The sequence below is a fragment of the Oryzias latipes genome, chromosome 21, assembly GCF_053564925.1.
Source record: "Oryzias latipes strain Hd-rR chromosome 21, Olatipes_Hd-rR_3.1".
Lineage (NCBI taxonomy): Eukaryota > Metazoa > Chordata > Actinopteri > Beloniformes > Adrianichthyidae > Oryzias > Oryzias latipes.
In genome coordinates this window covers 11,723,758-11,743,970 of record NC_136257.1, presented here as the reverse complement: position 1 = coordinate 11,743,970, position 20,213 = coordinate 11,723,758, and the positions used below count along the sequence as shown (strand labels likewise).

At 41.5% G+C, this 20,213-nt stretch overlaps 1 protein-coding gene across 3 annotated transcripts in view; it reads left to right on the top strand.

Annotated features, from left to right (window-relative positions):
- Positions 1-130: 130 nt before the first annotated feature.
- inpp4aa (inositol polyphosphate-4-phosphatase type I Aa) overlaps positions 131-20,213 on the top strand; it is a 79,620-nt gene continuing 59,537 nt past the window's right edge. For 2 of the 3 annotated variants that reach the window (XM_078940109.1, XM_011489371.4), the window contains exon 1: positions 131-267. The gene's annotated coding sequence lies outside the window, so the exon portion shown is untranslated. Of the gene's footprint in view, positions 268-357; positions 490-20,213 lie in introns of those variants that run through there. The other variant, XM_078940108.1, reaches the window with a different exon arrangement.

Here is a 20,213-nt window from a genome sequence, read left to right as displayed (position 1 = left end):
ACTGTTAAAACGTGCATATTTTGTGCATCTAACTGCAGTACCTAATTTATGTCAGCAGGGGTCAACGTGTGTTTATCAACTGTGCATGGTGCAGACTTTCTTTCGGGTCATCAGGTAGACAGCGGCCTCCAGTGGCCGGAGGTGTTACTGCATCGGGGAGGATTTCACTTCTGGATGTGTCAGAGAGTCAGGGCGAGTCTTGACTGCAGACGTCGTCGTAACAGCCAGGAGGAGCATCACTATGGCAGCAAATATTTCCCCATAACGGTACGAAAACGTGTTTATATTAGCGTGTTTGTTTGTGTATAATTCTCGATGTCATCGTGGGGCGTTGTTTTCTTGGAGCCCGAGACAGCAGCTGGATGAGAAAAAGAGACGAGAGCAGCTCAGCCTTTACGACACGTTAAATACATTTGATTTTAAGAACACATTTAAATTTATTTTGTATTTCAGAGTGTACCTTTCAGCAGTCTGAATGAGCATCTGCAGGTATGACGTAATATTTTGTTATTGTCCTGGATTATAAATAGAGTCCTTTAAAGCAAAGACCCCATTAGTGCTTGCTGCTGCCATAAATAGACCTAAACAGAGATGTGTGCTAGTTTAAAATGGGTTCCAGAGAGTAGCGTGCAGTTTGGCTGCAGGTCGGCAGAAGATTTGATGTGTGATTGGACAAAAAATCTTGCTTCTTTTCTGTGAATCAACGTCATTGCAGGCCTGGCTGATGTTTGGGTTACAGCCCAGAGGATTAAACTTGAATTGCTGTTTCCTCTGAGCTCTGAGCTGATCCATGCTCCGGTTTGTTGTGATGACCTTCTATGTTTAGATGAAGATCATGCAGATCATGAATAATCCCATCTGCACAGTCTTTGCTAAACACATTTGTATGATGACATGTATTGCTTTATTCTTCCATTTGGGCTCATTTCCATGTATTGTTGAAACATTTGCTTCCTAGAATTTACTCATTCTTATTCTCTGTGATCCGAAAGGTCTGATGTCCTGAACTGCAAGCATCTAATTGTTTTAGGATTTCTTCTTTTTTTGTTTGAGCAAATTTGCCCCTGCTGCATCCAAAAAATCTCATCAATTGTTGCTCACACCTAGAACTCGTTGAAAATTAATTTTGGACATAGGGAATGACCCCGCCCCCCCAAAAAATGATGACATCACAACAGGAGAAACCGTTTAAAAAAATGTATAGGGCCGAAATCTCTAATAAGGCTCAAAAAAAGATTTCAAAATCTATTAACCGAAACACGTTTCAAGAAAATCCAAAGGGAGTTTAAACGTATTATGGGATGGCCATAGGCCCTCTGACTTGGCGGCAGTTTTGTAGCAAAGTGTGAAATTTGGCAATTGTTATGTTTTTGCACAATGTGAGAAAAGAAACTTTTACTCAAGTGATCTTTGTGAGAAATTACACACACGCCACCAGGTTAAGTCTACAGTCACAACCGAAGTTTCATTGACCTTTGACCTCGGGAAATGATTTATTTTTTTTTTACAGAAAAAGTCATTAGTACCCGCTACAAATGTAAACTCTTCCTAGGGATTTTGACCTAATACTTCCTAATTCCTTCAGTTCTATTAAAATTAATTTGGGCTGCTGATAGGAGGAAAACTCACGATATGCAATATTTGTGATCAATATTGCGATGATGTAACTTGCGATAAATGAACAAATAGCAAAAACAACAAAAACATTTCCATTTCACTGCAAAAGTTTAATTTAAATAAGAGTCAAAATACCTTAAATTATTCTCCAAATGACCCTCGTCTAATTAGAAGGGCAACATCTATTATAGAAGCTCCATCTGAATGGTCAACAACGTGAAGGGCTCCATCTGATTGGTCAAATGCATAAAGGGATTTACTTAGATCATTAAATAGTCCAAGTTGCCATAAGATTGTTTTCGCACATTTAAAATTTATTTTATTTTATTTATATAGCCCAGTATTACAACACGGTTGTCTCAATGGGCTTTACACCAGTAATTGTACTAAATAGAATCACAGAATACGTAAAATACAATAGGTGATTATTAAACTAAACTATACAGACTGGGCTAAACTGGGCATCCCTGCCCTTACTCGGTAAGGAAAAACCCCTAAAAAAAACACATTCCATGACAAAAATGAAAAAAGTAGGAGCACAGATGAGCCTGAGGCGAGGTCCACGGCCAGGAACAGGAGCAGGAGCACAGACGAGCCAACTGGAATCTGGAAATCACTCCCGCTCCCCCAGAAGGGAGTGGGAAACAGAAAGGGGAATTTTTTTAATCATCACTGGAAAGCTGCTTGGCAAAAAATGTTGGAATTAGAAGTTGTAGATTTTGCAGAAGAACTCCCTATACAGTTGCTCCGTGGAAGCACGCGTCGGACGGTTCAGGCTTCCACGGCGTGCGTTAAAAAGTAATAATGCACGCTTCATTGGCCATTAACCCTTACTTATTGCAGTCTGCATGGCACTATTAAATATTTAAGGTGATTTACTGTTTTTTATAAAAATGGTTTTCCAATTTGTACAGCTTTTACATTTTTAAAAACCAAAACTTGTATTTAATCTGCAGATGTTTTGATTAAAACGCATCTGATATATTTTTAATTACAGATTTTCGGGTAATAAAAACTTGAGAAAATTCACAGATCAACTGTTAGACCAATGTAATAATTTAAACAGAAAGTTGTGACACAAAAAGCAAAGCACCAGATGTGCAAAACTGCTTTCTTATTTATAGTTTAGGATTTATCAAAGGCTTTAAATATTTTTTTAAAAACATTAATATTAGCTGAACAAAAATTAGGATGATGTAATTTTTTTAAAAATGCGTTTACATTTTAAGTACATTTAGGACAGACTTAAATAAAATGAGCACAGATTACTTTCAGCTTTGATGCAGTGGAAAAGGATCATGGGAAAATTCAACTTTTTAGGATTTTGTGTGAACTGAATCCCTTCAGTGAGTTGATAAAAAAAAACAGAAGAATTGGATGGAGGCTGAAAGTTCATGTGGCGTTTTCATGCGTTTCATCAGATGAGCATCCTCTTCAGCATGTGGTTGATGGCAGTGAGACACATGAAATGACGACGTTGCACTGCTCCCTGTGGCTTTACATCAACATCCACTGCAGGCTTCATATAGAGCTTCCTACAGCGCTCCAGGCACTGCAGATCACGGCGTGTTAAAAGGCGTCTCCAGCTGACAGCGGCGTAATGAGGCAGAGCATCCATGCTGCAATTGTCATCTGCTTGGGTCTCTGTTTGAGGAGCCAAAGCGGAGGCTAAAGTGTCAGAGAGAGCTTTGTCTGCCTGTGTGGAAACTTACGCTTCCACATGTGCACCACTACCAGGCCGCTGTGTTTTTATTTGGACGTGCCGGGTGACGTCAGAGCAGATTCATGGCTAAAAATAGAAGTTCATTGCAGAGGTTTTTTAGGGCCCGAGCACGGAGTGCAAGGACCCTATTGTAATTCGAATGTTTATTAGGGCCCGAGCACGGAGTGCAAGGACCCTATTGTAATTCGAATGTTTATTATTATTATTATTAGGGCCCGAGCACGGAGTGCAAGGACCCTATTGTAATTCGAATGTTTATTAGGGCCCGAGCACGGAGTGCAAGGACCCTATTGTATCTGTTAGGTTTATTATTATTATTATTATTATTATTATTATTCTTCCGACTTTTCCGTCGCCTTTTTGAGGCCTTTAACATACCCCAAAACTCACCAAATTTTGTATACACATCAGGAGTCGCGAAAAATTTCATATTTTATAGGAGAACGGCATAGGTAAACAAAAATGGCTCGATAGCGCCACCTGCAAAATTTGTTTTCGCGAGCACCTCCATATGCTTTATAGTACAAACCTGATTTTAACAGGGCATGTTCATCGGATAGAAACCTACAAAAAAGTCTCTTGGGACCAAGCTGTCAGTCGCACAGGAAGTCTGATATTTTGATGACAATATGTCATTTTTGCTGTATTTTGGTCATTCGCAGGCCTCGCTCTAGAACGAACTCCTCCTAGAGATTTGAGAGTAATGACTCCAAACTTTGGTTTTGTAAACTATACACATGTCCGATGTTAAATTGCAAAGCTTTTAAGTTTTTATGGATGTTTGTGACCATGGCGGCGCGTCAAAATTGGAGGTCGTTTCGAAAACACGCCATGAAAAGAAAAATGGCCATTACTCAGCCATGCATAATCCAATCTGATCCAAAATTGATGTGCATGATTGTAGTCTGACTCTGAACACATCTGCAGTGAAAAAACCTGGAAAAAGTGTAGCGCCACCTGCTGGCAAGAGGAAATGACATGTTTTACTTGGAGCATCACTACTCTGAGTAGGATGAGCCGACACACCTGAAAATGACGTCCACCTGTTGAAAAGCCATTGAAGTTTACTCTGACAAAAAACCATAACTTTCAATGCGGGGGTGTGGTCGTGACAGAGCGGCAAAGTTGGGCATCTCGCTATGCACACAAAAGTTGCTCTCACGTGCACATTCCTTGTCCAATCTCACTGAAATTCAATGGATATGATGAAGCTTCTATTCTGAACCCATGGATATGACAATCTTGGACGAGCTCTATAGCGCCACCTAGTTATTGCATTGGGCACATTCTGCCCTGTATTTTCTCTTTGCTTTGTCCGATGTGCATGAAATTAAAACTGGAGATACTCAGAAGGGTCCTCTCTCATCATGTAAAGTTTCATGGGTGTACACCTGACGGTGCCTGCGTAACAGGAAGTGGTCGATTATGTGCACCCAAATAATAGAAATTTATTATAAATCAGCCGTTTGTCTCAGGAAGCTGAGATTTCAGAATTAGATGCCTTTAATAACCTCCAGCTTTGATATGTAACACTATAGGGTCTACGAGAAACTTCATCACTTGATTTTTTTAATGAAATTTTGGACTGAACAAAGATTTTTAGCATAAATTCTGTTTAGGTTATCAGCACCAAGAATTCAACTTTCATAGGCATTTATGTGCTACTGCTTCCTAAAAAAATTCAGAATGATTGAAGTTACAGGTGAACTTTTAGAGAACATTTCATCCAAAAAGGTCCGAAAACGTCTTTTTAGGCAAAACTACAAACACCTATTTTTTTTCATAACTTAATCATCATATATCAACACCATTTATTTTTTTAAATGTAGGGATCTGTGTTTGCTGCCTTCCATATTTTTTTCAGAAGTCCAGGTGAAACAGATGATTTTAAAAAAATCCTGATTCATCCCAAAACCTGTGCTTTTTCCGTCTGGACTCCAAACAAGTGTGTTTTAAAATTACTTATGCTTCAAATATCCACACCAAGTTTAACACGCATATAGTTGAACATGTCTAAATGCTTCTTGAATATTCTTTACAGATATAAAATGAACTGGTCAACTGTAGGATGTCATTTCCTCTTACATGGTTCAGTCTTTTTCTCATGCTGCAGCCTGCTCCTCAATCTTTCCTGTTGCTGGAGTCAAATTTCACCCCCCCCCCCCCCCCACACACACACACACACCAGCTGCCTGTTTATATGCTAACTAACCCAGAAGTGAGGTGACAATAGTTTAGACACAAGAGGGAGGGCAGACTGCTTTTTCATTTGTTTTGTATGTCTTTCATAGATTTTTATGAATAATCATTGCTTTTCTAGTCATGTAAAATGCAATTAACTTAATATTTTATTTTTTTTTTTTTACAAACAAAACATATGAATGTGCTCCAAAACAAAACCCAACTCTCAGTACAGTTCTACAGATGTAACATAAGACTTAGACAGTAAATGTCTCTTTTATCCTTTTTTAATCAATGCTGCAACTTCTTTTCCTTAATATAAATCCAATGAAATTAAACTACAAAACCAAAAAACACAACCTATAGCAAATTTCTCTAAATAAATTATGTGTATATACAATATGTAGCACTTTTAAACAAAATAATAACAAATCCTTCCAATACAAGCACAGAAAAATGGAACACAAAATTTAAAACCCAAATTTGAAATGGCAATTTTAAAAAGATAATTTTTTCAGCCTGCTAAAAGTGCACAATTGTAAAAGCTCTTTTATATAGACAACTGTTTGGTTGCTTAGAGCTCTAAATATAAAAACAATGCCTTTATGGACGTGGCACGGATGGCACGGATGTTCAGCAGGGTAAACCCCAGGAAAGCGGCGGGACCTGATGGAGTTCCCGGAAAGGTTCTGCGGGCCTGCGCCGATCAACTCTCCCAGGTCTTCACAAAAATCTTCAACCTGTCGCTAGCTCAGGCTTTCATCCCTGCTTGCCTGAAGTCATCCACTATCATCCCGATACCCAAAAAGTCCTCATCCACAGCCTTCCTCACGGACTTCCGCCCAGTTGCACTCACTGCTGTAATCACAAAGTGTCTGGAGCGGCTGCTCCTGGGACACATCAAAGACTCCCTCCCTCCAATCTTCGTCCCCCACCAGTTTGCAGAACAGAACAGATCCACCCCCACTCTACATCGATGGAAACTGTGTGGAGAGGGTCCACAGCTTCACCCTCCTGGGCACCACCATCTCTGCTGACCTCACATGGTCTAACAACACCATGACTGTCATCAGGAAGGCCCAGCAACGCCTGCACTTCCTGAGAAAACTTAGGAGGAACGACGTCAGCCAGGAGCTGCTGGTAACGTTCTACCGCTCAACCATTGAGAGCATTCTGTCCTATGGCATCACAGTGTGGTTTTCCCACTGCACTGAAGCAGAACGGCAGAGTCTCCAGAGAGTGGTAAAGACAGCGCAGAGGATCATCGGCTGCCCCCTCCCCTCACTGAAGGACATTTACCAGTCTCGCTGCATCAGCAGAGTGACTAGCATCACCACTAACTCCACCCATTCTGCTTTCCCTCTGTTTGAACTGCTGCCCTCTGGAAGGAGGTACAGGTCCATCAGAACCAGGACAAACAGACTAAGAAACATCTTTTTTCCATAGGCAATTATCATACGGAATGCACATACGTCCACCAACCACACCTCACTCTAATTTTACTACAATGCGTGCAATATCCTGACTGTCTAACCGGGTCACTGTGCAATAACTTGATATTTATTAAGCTGTGCTCACAGCAACTCATGTAATTCCTTTCTATTTTATTCACAAATATTTAATATTTAACAGTTTCTGTCCATATTGTTCATTTTTTGTTAAGAGTTGTAAATACAGTATTTCTTTTTCTATTCTATTTTTATTTTTATTTTATGTAACTCCTTCACTCCAAGGCTGCTGCAATTTCATTGTATCCCCATGTACAATGACAATAAACGATTCTGATTCTGATTATATCACTTAGACACAGATGGAGAACCATATCAACTGGATTGGTAACAGCAACAACCACCGACCAAGCCGGCAAGCCCTGGCAGAAAAGATCCCCACAAGAAACACTGCAGGCTGTTCCATAAAAAATATAGTTTTACCATTGCCTTGCAGATCACAGTTGAAGTGGTTTAGTTTTCCTAAAAAAATTCAGAATGATTGAAGTTACAGGTGAACTTTTAGACAACATTTGATCCAAAAAGGTCCGAAAACGTCTTTTTAGGCAAAACTGCAAACACCTATTTTTTTGCATAACTTATCTTTCAAATATCAGCACAAAAAAATTAAAAACGGTAGAGATCTGTGTTTGCTGCCTTCCATATTTTTTTCAGACTTAAAAGTGTAACAGATGATTTATAAAAAATCCTTTTTCATCCAAAAACCTGTGTTAAATCTGTCTAGACTCCAAACAAACATTTTTTTATGGTAACTTATGTTTCAACAATCGACACCAATTTTCACACACCTATAGCTGAACATGTCCCATAGCTCCCTGAATATTTTCATAGATATACAATGAACTGGTCATTCTAACATCTAGCATTCTAACATCTAACATCTTACATGTCAAAGCCTCTCTCAGCCTGGCTCTGCTGAAGGAGTCGTGTTACAACCCCGCCCCCTCCTGCTGGGACCCCTGCTATGTAAATTAGCAAGCAGTGAACAGAGAGATGAGGAGTAAGAATGGCCATTACTCAGGCATGCATAATCCAAAGACAGCCAGTTAAACACTGAAAGACATATTTTTCGGTATGTCTTTCATACATCTTTAGTATTAAAAACTCTCCAAGATGAATGTGCCTGACTCCACCTGCAGGTGGATCACAGACTTCCTGACGGACAGACAGCAGTATGTGAGGCTGGGGAAGCTCGTCTCAGATACTCGGACCACAAGCACCGGATCCCCCCAGGGCTGTGTCCTTTCACCCCTGTTACTCTCCCTGTACACAAACAGCTGCACAGCTGGTCACCTGTCTGTCAAACTCCTGAAGTTTGCTGACGACACCACACTCATCGGCCTCATCTCTGACGGAGATGAGTCGGCCTACAGGAGTGAAATAGCCAGGCTGGTGTCATAGTGCAGCGCTAACAACCTGGAGCTTAATGCTCTGAAGACAGTGGAGATGACAGTGGACTTCAGGAAGGCCCCAGCCCCCCTCCCCCCTGTCATCCTCTGTGACTCCCCGGTGACCTCTGTGGAGTCCTTCTGCTTCCTGGGAACCATCATCAGCCAGGACCTCAAGTGGGAGCAGAACATCAGCTCCATCACTAAGAAGGTCCAGCAGAGGATGTACTTCCTGAGGCAGCTGAAGAAGTTTCACCTCCCTGAAAAGATGCTGGTAGACTTCTACGATGCCATCATCGAATCCACCCTCACGTCCTCCATCACAGTCTGGTTCGCTGCGGCCACGGCCAGAGACAAGGCCAAGCTGCAACGCGTCATCCACTCAGCAGAGAAGGTGATCGGCTGCCACCTCCCGTCTCTCCAGGAGCTGCACATCTCCAGGACCTGGAGGCGGGCAGCCAGGATTGTAGCCAACCCCTCTCATCCAGGACATAATCTCTTTCGGCCCCTCCCTTCTGGCAAGAGGCTCCGGTCCATCAGGACCAGGACCTCGCGCCACAAAAACAGCTTCTTCCCCACTGCAGTCAGCCTGCTGAACAGTACCCCAACTCCCCCAGGTGACCCCCCCTCCCCCCCCGCCCACCAAAGGACTGTCGGTGCCACTTACAGGCCCCACCATCCCAGCCCATCTGTGCTCCCACTTTAAGTCACCTTACTCTACTGTATATAGTGTGTTGTTGTTGTTAACTTAATTTTTAACTTATTCTTAATTGCACTATACACCAAGTCAAATTCCTCGTTTTGTAAAGTGCGCTCTACTGAACCTGGCAATAAAACTTTTTCTGATTTCTGATTCTGATTCTGATTCTATTAATCATTGTTTTTTATTCATTCAAAATGCAATTAAATCAATATTTTATCTTTTTTCTTTTCCTTTTTCTTTTTTTTTATCTCTTATATCCTTTTTTATAATCAATGTTTGAACTTCTTTTCCTTTCTATTGTCATGGTTTCAGTTTGTTGTCTTGTTTTTCGCTTTAGTTCTTGTTTTGTCTTGTTTGGTTCTGTTTCCTGTTTTATTTTGAAAGGTTTCCTGTCTTGTCATGTTTCTTGAGTTTTACTTCCTTTGGTCCCCATCTGCCCTAATCGTGTTCACCTGTGTCTTGTCTGCCCTGTCTGTATATAAGTCTTGTCTCTCCCTTCCTCCTGTGCTGGTCCATTAACTTCTGCTCATGTTGATCACGTCTTCTTGTCTGGCGTCCATGTCCCTTGCCATGCCACAGTAAGTTTTTGTTTTTAGTTTTGTCATCCTGCTCTGCAGCGCTTTTTGTTAGTTAAATAAACCCACTTGCCCTGAACCCGTTTGCCTCCCGTCTCTGCGCCTGGGTCCTACCTGCTCTCGAGCCTCCCCCCCACACGACATCTATACATCCAATGAAATTAAACTACAAATCAACAAACACAACTGATAACAAATGTCTCTAAAAAATGATGTGTATATTTGCAGAACCTTAAAAACACCAAACAAATAACAAATGCTTCCCAATTAAAGCACAAAAAATGGAACACAAAATGTAAAACCCAAGTTAGAAATTGCAATTTGAAAAAGATACTTTTTTCAGCAGCTTTTCAAAATCAATCACCAATTCTACTCTTCTGTGGATGAAACAAAGAACTCCAGAACAATGAAGCCATTTCTCTAAGTCTCTCTCACCTTCAGTTTTAAACAAGGTCTGTGAAAATCCACCATACATTGGTCACATGAACTCAGAGACCTGCTAAAAGTGCACAATTGTAAAAGCTCTTTTATATAGACAACTGTTTGTTTGCTTAGAGCTCTAAATATAAAAAAAAAATGCTTTTCTATCACCTAGACACAGATGGAGAACCATATCAACTGGATTAATAACAGGGTGGCATGTTTAGGTTTAAACTTACATCAAAAGACAACATGAAGCTGTCCATCACATTTTTGACCTAAACATGTAAACACATCCTTGGCTCTGCGGTTAGGAAATGGTATTTGGGAATCTCTTTATACCAGGAGCCAGCCTGGCCATTGGAACATCGCCACAGTGCCCATCCAGACTGGGACAGCAACGGGGTCCACTTCAGAGCCGTGAGCTGCTGTGTTTAACTCCAGCTGTCCCAGCAAGGGAAACAACTGCAGCAACATCCACTGACCAAGCTGACAAGCCCTGGCAGAAAAGATCCCCACAAGAAAAACACTGGCTCAGGCAGGCTGGTCAAAAAAAAATAGTTTTGCCATTGTCTTGCAGCTCGCAGATCAAGTGGTTTAGTTTTCCAGTAATGTCAGTCAAGAATGCAAGTTCAGATTCACAATGTTCATATTCACCATATTCAACAGACATCTCCTCCAATAGCACCTTAAAAATCCTGTGCTGTTTTGCTTTGCAGCTGAGGTTGTTTACGATTTTCAGAATAAGAGTCATTATATGTCCAGAGCCAATCACTTCTGCACATAAGGCCTGCTGGTGAATGACGCAGCAGTAATGCAGACATTTTGGAAAGTCTGGGTCAGCTTTACAGTGAGTGATGAAACCTGTTTGTCTATTGATCATAGCAGGAGTCCCATCTGCAGTCACTGCTACCAGCTTTTCTAATTGTACCTTTTTCTGCACAAAAACTCCTTCACCGTGTTATACATTTCAACTCCTCTTGTAGTTGTCTGTTAAGGCAGATGTGTCAGGAGTTCTTCTCTTGTGGAAACCAAAAGCTATGCTGTACTGTTGCCGTCCACAGACTCATCACACTGGACGTTAACCACCTGCACTTTGCAAGATCCCGGTCCAGCTAATTGGCCAAGTTATCAGACATAGCTGACACTCATCTAGACATTGTAGTGGAAATTGAATGAGTTCTATTGTTCTCATCCTTAGGGACAGTGATAGCAATTATCATCATTGCTTGAATTTTTTTCATGCTATATGCAAAAGTCTTTGTCCCTTAAGGCAACAGATTACAGCCCCCCCCCCCCCCCCCCCCCAGGCTGCTGTCGTATTAACATTAGCTTGGAGCTCCAGAATGGACAAGAAAAAACGACGAGAATGGCTCGAGCAGGGCGTTGCTCACGGGGCGGTCGCTCGTGCCATGCGGTCGCACGTGCTCGGGCCCGCTAAATGCTACTTGTAGCTTTAATTATTATTATTATTATTATTCTACCGGAAGAGTCGCCTTTTTGAGGCCTTTAACATACCCCAAAACTCACCAAATTTGGCACACACATCAGGAGTCGCGAAAAATTTCGTATTTTATAGGAGATTGGCATGGGCGCACAAAAACGGCTCGATAGCGCCACCTACAGTGACTTTTGTCCCGACGCCCCGCATACGCTTTAACGTACAAGCTTGATTTTTACAGGGCATGTTCTTCAGATGGAGACTTACAAAAAAGTCTGAAAGGACCCACCTGTCACTCGCACAGGAAGTCTGATATATTGAGGTCAATATGTCATTTTTTCTTCATTTTGGACATTTGCAGGCCTCGCTCTAGAACGAACTCCTCCTAGAGATTTTGGAGTAATGACTTCAAACTTTGGTTGTGTAAACTAGACACATGTCCGATGTTAAATTGCGAAGCTTTTAAGTTTTTATGGATGTTTGTGACCATGGCGGCGCGTCAAAATTGGAGGTCGTTTCGAAAACACGCCATGAAAAGAAAAATGGCCATTACTCAGCCATGCAAAATCCAATCTGATCCAAAATTGATATGCATGATTGTAGTCTGACTCTGAACACATCTGCAGTGAAAAAATCTGGAAAAAGTGTAGCGCCACCTGCTGGCAAGAGGAAATGACATGTTTTACTTGGAGCATCACTACTCCGAGTAGGATGAGCCGACACACCTGAAAATGACGTCCACCTGTTGAAAAGCCATTGAAGTTTACTCTGACAAAAAACCATAACTTTCAATGCGGGGGTGTGGTCGTGACAGAGCGGCAAAGTTGGGCATCTCGCTATGCACACAAAAGTTGCTCTCACGTGCACATTCCTTGTCCAATCTCACTGAAATTCAATGGATATGATGAAGCTTCTATTCTGAACCCATGGATATGACAATCTTGGACGAGCTCTATAGCGCCACCTAGTTATTGCATGGGGCACATTCTGCCCTGTATTTTCTCTTTGCTTTGTCCGATGTGCATGAAATTAAAACTGGAGATACTCAGAAGGGTCTTCTCTCATCATGTAAAGTTTCATGGGTGTACACCTGACGGTGCCTGCGTAACAGGAAGTGGTCGATTATGTGCACCCAAATAATAGAAATTTATTATAAATCAGCCGTTTGTCTCAGGAAGCTGAGATTTCAGAATTAGATGCCTTTAATAACCTCCAGCTTTGATATGTAACACTATAGGGTCTACGAGAAACTTCATCACTTGATTTTTTTAATGACATTTTGGACTGAACAAAGATTTTTAGCATAAATTATGTTTAGGTTATCAGCACCAAGAATTCAACTTTCATAGGCATTTATGTGCTACTGCTTCCTAAAAAAATTCAGAATTATTGAAGTTACAGGTGAACTTTTATTCAACATTTCATCCAAAAAGGTCCGAAAACGTCTTTTTAGGCAAAACTGCAAACACCTATTTTTTTGCATAACTTATCTTTCAAATATCAGCACAAAAAAATTAAAAACGGTAGGGATCTGTGTTTGCTGCCTTCCATATTTTTTTCAGACTTAAAAGTGTAACAGATGATTTATAAAAAATCCTTTTTCATCCAAAAACCTGTGTTAAATCTGTCTAGACTCCAAACAAACATTTTTTTATGGTAACTTATGTTTCAACAATCGACACCAATTTTCACAGACCTATAGCTAAACATGTCCCATAGCTACCTGAATATTTTCATAGATATAAAATGAACTGGTCATTCTAACATCTGGCATTCTAACATCTAACATCTTACATGTCAAAGCCTCTCTCAGCCTGGCTCTGCTGAAGGAGTCGTGTTACAACCCCGCCCCCTCCTGCTGGGACCCCTGCTATGTAAATTAGCAAGCAGTGAACAGAGAGATGAGAAGTAAGAATGGCCATTACTCAGGCATGCATAATCCAAAGACAGCCAGTTAAACACTGAAAGACATATTTTTTCGGTATGTCTTTCATACATCTTTAGTATTAAAAACTCTCCAAGATGAATGTGCCTGACTCCACCTGCAGGTGGATCACAGACTTCCTGACGGACAGACAGCAGTATGTGAGGCTGGGGAAGCTCGTCTCAGATACTCGGACCACAAGCACCGGATCCCCCCAGGGCTGTGTCCTTTCACCCCTGTTACTCTCCCTGTACACAAACAGCTGCACAGCTGGTCACCTGTCTGTCAAACTCCTGAAGTTTGCTGACGACACCACACTCATCGGCCTCATCTCTGACGGAGATGAGTCGGCCTACAGGAGTTAAATAGCCAGGCTGGTGTCATAGTGCAGCGCTAACAACCTGGAGCTTAATGCTCTGAAGACAGTGGAGATGACAGTGGACTTCAGGAAGGCCCCAGCCCCCCTCCCCCCTGTCATCCTCTGTGACTCCCCGGTGACCTCTGTGGAGTCCTTCTGCTTCCTGGGAACCATCATCAGCCAGGACCTCAAGTGGGAGCAGAACATCAGCTCCATCACTAAGAAGGTCCAGCAGAGGATGTACTTCCTGAGGCAGCTGAAGAAGTTTCACCTCCCTGAAAAGATGCTGGTAGACTTTTACACCGCCATCATCGAATCCACCCTCACGTCCTCCATCACAGTCTGGTTCGCTGCGGCCACGGCCAGAGACAAGGCCAAGCTGCAACGCGTCATCCACTCAGCAGAGAAGGTGATCGGCTGCCACCTCCCGTCTCTCCAGGAGCTGCACATCTCCAGGACCTGGAGGCGGGCAGCCAGGATTGTAGCCAACCCGTCTCATCCAGGACATAATCTCTTTCGGCCCCTCCCTTCTGGCAAGAGGCTCCGGTCCATCAGGACCTCGCGCCACAAGAACAGCTTCTTCCCCACTGCAGCCAGCCTGCTGAACAGAACCCCAACTCCCCCAGGTGACCCCCCCTCCACCCCCCGCCCACCAAAGGACTGTCGGTGCCACTTACAGGCCCCACCATCCCAGCCCATCTGTGCTCCCACTTTAATTCACCTTACTCTACTGTATATAGTGTGTTGTTGTTGTTAACTTAATTTTTAACTTATTCTTAATTGCACTATACACCAAGTCAAATTCCTCGTTTTGTAAAGTGCGCTCTACTGAACCTGGCAATAAAACTTTTTCTGATTCCTGATTCTGATTCTGATTCTATTAATCATTGTTTTTTATTCATTCAAAATGCAATTAAATCAATATTTTATCTTTTTTCTTTTCCTTTTTCTTTTTTTTTTATCTCTTATATCCTTTTTTATAATCAATGTTTGAACTTCTTTTCCTTTCTATTGTCATGGTTTCAGTTTGTTGTCTTTTTTTTCGCTTTAGTTCTTGTTCTGTCTTGTTTGGTTCTGTTTCCTGTTTTATTTTGAAAGGTTTCCTGTCTTGTCATGTTTCTTGAGTTTTACTTCCTTTGGTCCCCATCTGCCCTAATCGTGTTCACCTGTGTCTTGTCTGCCCTGTCTGTATATAAGTCTTGTCTCTGCCTTCCTCCTGTGCTGGTCCATTAACTTCTGCTCATGTTGATCACGTCTTCTTGTCTGGCGTCCATGTCCCTTGCCATGCCACAGTAAGTTTTTGTTTTTAGTTTTGTCATCCTGCTCTGCAGCGCTTTTTGTTAGTTAAATAAACCCACTTGCCCTGAACCCGTTTGCCTCCCGTCTCTGCGCCTGGGTCCTACCTGCTCTCGAGCCTCCCCCCCACACGACATCTATACATCCAATGAAATTAAACTACAAATCAACAAACACAACTGATAACAAATGTCTCTAAAAAATGATGTGTATATTTGCAGAACCTTAAAAACACCAAACAAATAACAAATGCTTCCCAATTAAAGCACAAAAAATGGAACACAAAATGTAAAACCCAAGTTAGAAATTGCAATTTGAAAAAGATACTTTTTTCAGCAGCTTTTCAAAATCAATCACCAATTCTACACTTCTGTGGATGAAACAAAGAACTCCAGAACAATGAAGCCATTTCTCTAAGTCTCTCTCACCTTCAGTTTTAAACAAGGTCTGTGAAAATCCACCATACATTGGTCACATGAACTCAGAGACCTGCTAAAAGTGCACAATTGTAAAAGCTCTTTTATATAGACAACTGTTTGTTTGCTTAGAGCTCTAAATATAAAAAAAAATGCTTTTCTATCACCTAGACACAGATGGAGAACCATATCAACTGGATTAATAACAGGGTGGCATGTTTAGACAACATGAAGCTGTCCATCACATTTTTGACCTAAACATGTAAACACATCCTTGGCTCTGCGGTTAGGAAATGGTATTTGGGAATCTCTTTATACCAGGAGCCAGCCTGGCCATTGGAACATCGCCACAGTGCCCATCCAGACTGGGACAGCAACGGGGTCCACTTCAGAGCCGTGAGCTGCTGTGTTTAACTCCAGCTGTCCCAGCAAGGTAGACAAATGCAGCAACATCCACTGACCAAGCTGACAAGCCCTGGCAGAAAAGATCCCCACAAGAAAAACACTGGCTCAGGCAGGCTGGTCAAAAAAAAATAGTTTTGCCATTGTCTTGCAGCTCGCAGATCAAGTGGTTTAGTTTTCCAGTAATGTCAGTCAAGAATGCAAGTTCAGATTCACAATGTTCATATTCACCATATTCAACAGACATCTCCTCCAATAGCACCTTAAAAATCCTGTGCTGTTTTGCTTTGCAGCTGAGGTTGTTTACGATTTTCAGAATAAGAGTCATTATATGTCCAGAGCCAATCACTTCTGCACATAAGGCCTGCTGGTGAATGACGCAGCAGTAATGCAGACATTTTGGAAAGTCTGGGTCAGCTTTACAGTGAGTGATGAAACCTGTTTGTCTATTGATCATAGCAGGAGTCCCATCTGCAGTCACTGCTACCAGCTTTTCTAATTGTACCTTTTTCTGCACAAAAACTCCTTCACCGTGTTATACATTTCAACTCCTCTTGTAGTTGTATGTTAGGGCAGATGTGTCAGGAGTTCTTCTCTTGTGGAAACCAAAAGCTATGCTGTACTGTTGCCGTCCACAGACTCATCACACTGGACGTTAACCACCTGCACTTTGCAAGATCCCGGTCCAGCTAATTGGCCAAGTTATCAGACATAGCTGACACTCATCTAGACATTGTAGTGGAAATTGAATGAGTTCTATTGTTCTCATCCTTAGGGACAGTGATAGCAATTATCATCATTGCTTGAATTTTTTTCATGCTATATGCAAAAGTCTTTGTCCCTTAAGGCAACAGATTACAGCCCCCCCCCCCCCCCCCCCCCCCGGCTGCTGTCGTATTAACAATAGCTTGGAGCTCCAGAATGGACAAGAAAAAACGATGAGAATGGCTCGAGCAGGGCGTTGCTCACGGGGCGGTCGCTCGTGCCAGGCGGTCGCACGTGCTCGGGCCCGCTAAATGCTACTTGTAGCTTTAATTATTATTATTATTATTCTACCGGAAGAGTCGCCTTTTTGAGGCCTTTAACATACCCCAAAACTCACCAAATTTGGCACACACATCAGGAGTCGCGAAAAATTTCGTATTTTATAGGAGATTGGCATGGGCGCAGAAAAACGGCTCGATAGCGCCACCTACAGTGACTTTTGTCCCGACGCCCCGCATACGCTTTAACGTACAAGCTTGATTTTTACAGGGCATGTTCTTCAGATGGAGACCTACAAAAAAGTCTGAAAGGACCCACCTGTCACTCGCACAGGAAGTCTGATATATTGAGGTCAATATGTCATTTTTGCTCCATTTTGGACATTTGCAGGCCTCGCTCTAGAACGAACTCCTCCTAGAGATTTGTGAATAATGACTCCAAACTTTGGTTTTGTAAACTAAACACATGTCCGATGTTAAATTGCGAAGCTTTTAAGTTTTTACGGATGTTTGTGACCGTGGCGGCGCGTCGAAAATTGGAGGTCATTTTGAAAACACGCCATGAAAAGAAAAATGGCCATTACTCAGCCATGCAAAATCCAATCTGATCCAAAATTGATATGCATGATTGTAGTCTGACTCTGAACACATCAGAAGTGGAAAAATCCAGAACAAGTGTAGCGCCACCTGCTGGTAAAAGGAAATGACATGTTTTACTTGGAGCATCACTGCTCCAAGTAGGATGAGCCGACACACCTCAAAATGATGTCCACCTGTTGAAAAGCCATTGAAGTTTACTCTGATAAAAAGCCATAACTTTCAATGCGGGGGTGTGGTCGTGACAGAGCGGCGAAGTTGGGCGTCTCGCCATGCACACAAAAGTTGCTCTCACGTGCACATTCCTTGTCCAATCTCACTGAAATTCAATAGAGGTGATGAGGCTTCCATTCTGAACCAATGGATATGACAATCTTGGACGAGCTCCATAGCGCCACCTAGATATTGACAAATACATTTTATGTCACATTCTGACCTATCTTTTCTCTGTGCTTTGTCCGACATTCATAAAATTACAACAGGAGATACTCATAAGGGTCTTCTCTCATCGTCTAAAGTTTCATGGGTGTACACCTGACGGTGCCTGCGCAAGCCACCACCAAACAGGAAGTGGTTGATTGCGTTGCAGTCAGATAATTAAAAATTCATAAAAAATCAGCCGTTTGTATCACGAGGCTGAGATTTCAGAATGAGAGGCCTCTTACATATCTCCAACTTAGATACACAGCACTTGCATGGGTGAACAAAAAACGGCTCAATAGCGCCACCTACCATGTTTGTTTTTGAGAGCCCCGCCATGTTCTTTAACATACAAGCTTGATTTTTACAGGACATGTTCATCAGATAGAAACCTACAAAAAAGTCTCTTGGGACCAAGCTGTCAGTCGCACAGGAAGTCTGCTATATTGGTGTCAATATGTCATTTTTGCTGTATTTTGGTCATTTGCAGGCCTCGTTCTAGAACGAACTCCTCCTAGAGATTTTTGAACAATGACTCCAAACTTTGGTTTTGTAAACTAAACACATGTCCGATCTTAAATTGCGAAGCTTTTAAGTTTTTACGGTTGTTTGTGACCGTGGCGGCGCGTCAAAATTTGAGGTCGTTTCGAAATCACGCCATGAAAAGAAAAATGGCCATTACTCAGCCATAAATAATCTAATCTGATCCAAATTTGTTGTGCATGATTGTAGTCTGACTTTGAACACATCTGCAGTGGAAAAATCCGAAACAGGTGTAGCGCCACCTGTTGGCAACAGGAAATGACATGTTTTACTTGGAGCATCACTGCTCCAAGTAGGATGAGCAAACACACCTCAAAATGACGTCCACCTGTTGAAAAACCATTGAAGTTTACTCTGATGAAAAACAAATCTTTCAACGCGGGGGTGTGGTCGTGACAGAGCGGCGAAGTTGGGTATCTCGCCATGCACAAATGTTGCTCTCACGTTCACATTCCTTGTCTGATCTCACTGAAATTAAATAGATTTGATGAAACTTCCATTCTGAACCCATGGATATGACAATTTTGGACGAGCTATATATGTTCATAAATGATCATGAAGCATGATCATATAATCAAGCTTCATAGGAAATCAGCCGTTTGTCTCAGGAAGCTGAGATTTCAGAATTAGATGCGTCCTACAAAGCTCCATGTTTGAAAAGCAGCACTATACGTACGAGAAACATTTAACCACCTTAATCACCCTATTGTGCTGAAAGCAAATTTTTGGACATTTTGACTCAAGCAAATATTTTTATCATAACATCTGTTTAGTTTATCAGCACCAAAATAAAAAATATTTACATTTATAAAATGAACTGGTCAACTCTAGGATTTTATTTATTCAATCTTACATCCTCAAGCTTTTCATCAGTCTCCCCTGCTGCAGGAGTGGAGTTAGCCCCCCCCCCAACCCCCGGCTGTGTGCTCACATGTAAATTAGCCAGGAGTGGCAGACAGAAAGTAGAACAGTTAGAAAGCCTAGTTCAACACTAAAATACAGCAATTTCCTTTGTTTTGTTTGTCTTTTATACATCCTTAGCACTAATCATTGCTTTTTTATTCATCCAAAATACAATTAACTTTATATTTTATCTTTTTTTTTTTTACAAACAAAATATATGAATGTGCTCCAAAACAAAACCCAGCCTCAGTACACTCCTACAGATGTAACATCAGACAGTAAATGTCTCTTTTATGCTTTTTTAATCAATGCTGCAACTTCTTTTCATTTCCTTTCAATACATCCAAAGAAATTAAACTACAACGACAACAAACACAACACATAGCAAATGTCTCTAAGAAGATTATGTATATACATTATGTACCACCTTTAAACACCAAATAAATAACAAATCTTTCTAATACAATCACAAAAAATGGAACACAAAATGTAAAACCCAAATTAGAAATTGCAATTTTAAAAAGATACATTTTTCAGCAGCTTTTCAAAATCAATCACATATTTTACTCTTCTGTGGATGAAACAAAGAAGTCCAGAGCAATGTAGCCACTTCTCCAAAGTCTCTGTCACCTTCAGTTTTACACAAAGTCTGTGAAAATCCACCATACATTGGTCACATGTATTCAGAGACCTGCTAAAAGTCCACAATTGTAAAAGCTCTTATATAGACAACTGTTTGTTTGCTTGGAGCTCTAAATATAAAAAAATGCTTTTCTATCACCTAGACACAGATGGAGAACCACATCAACTGGATT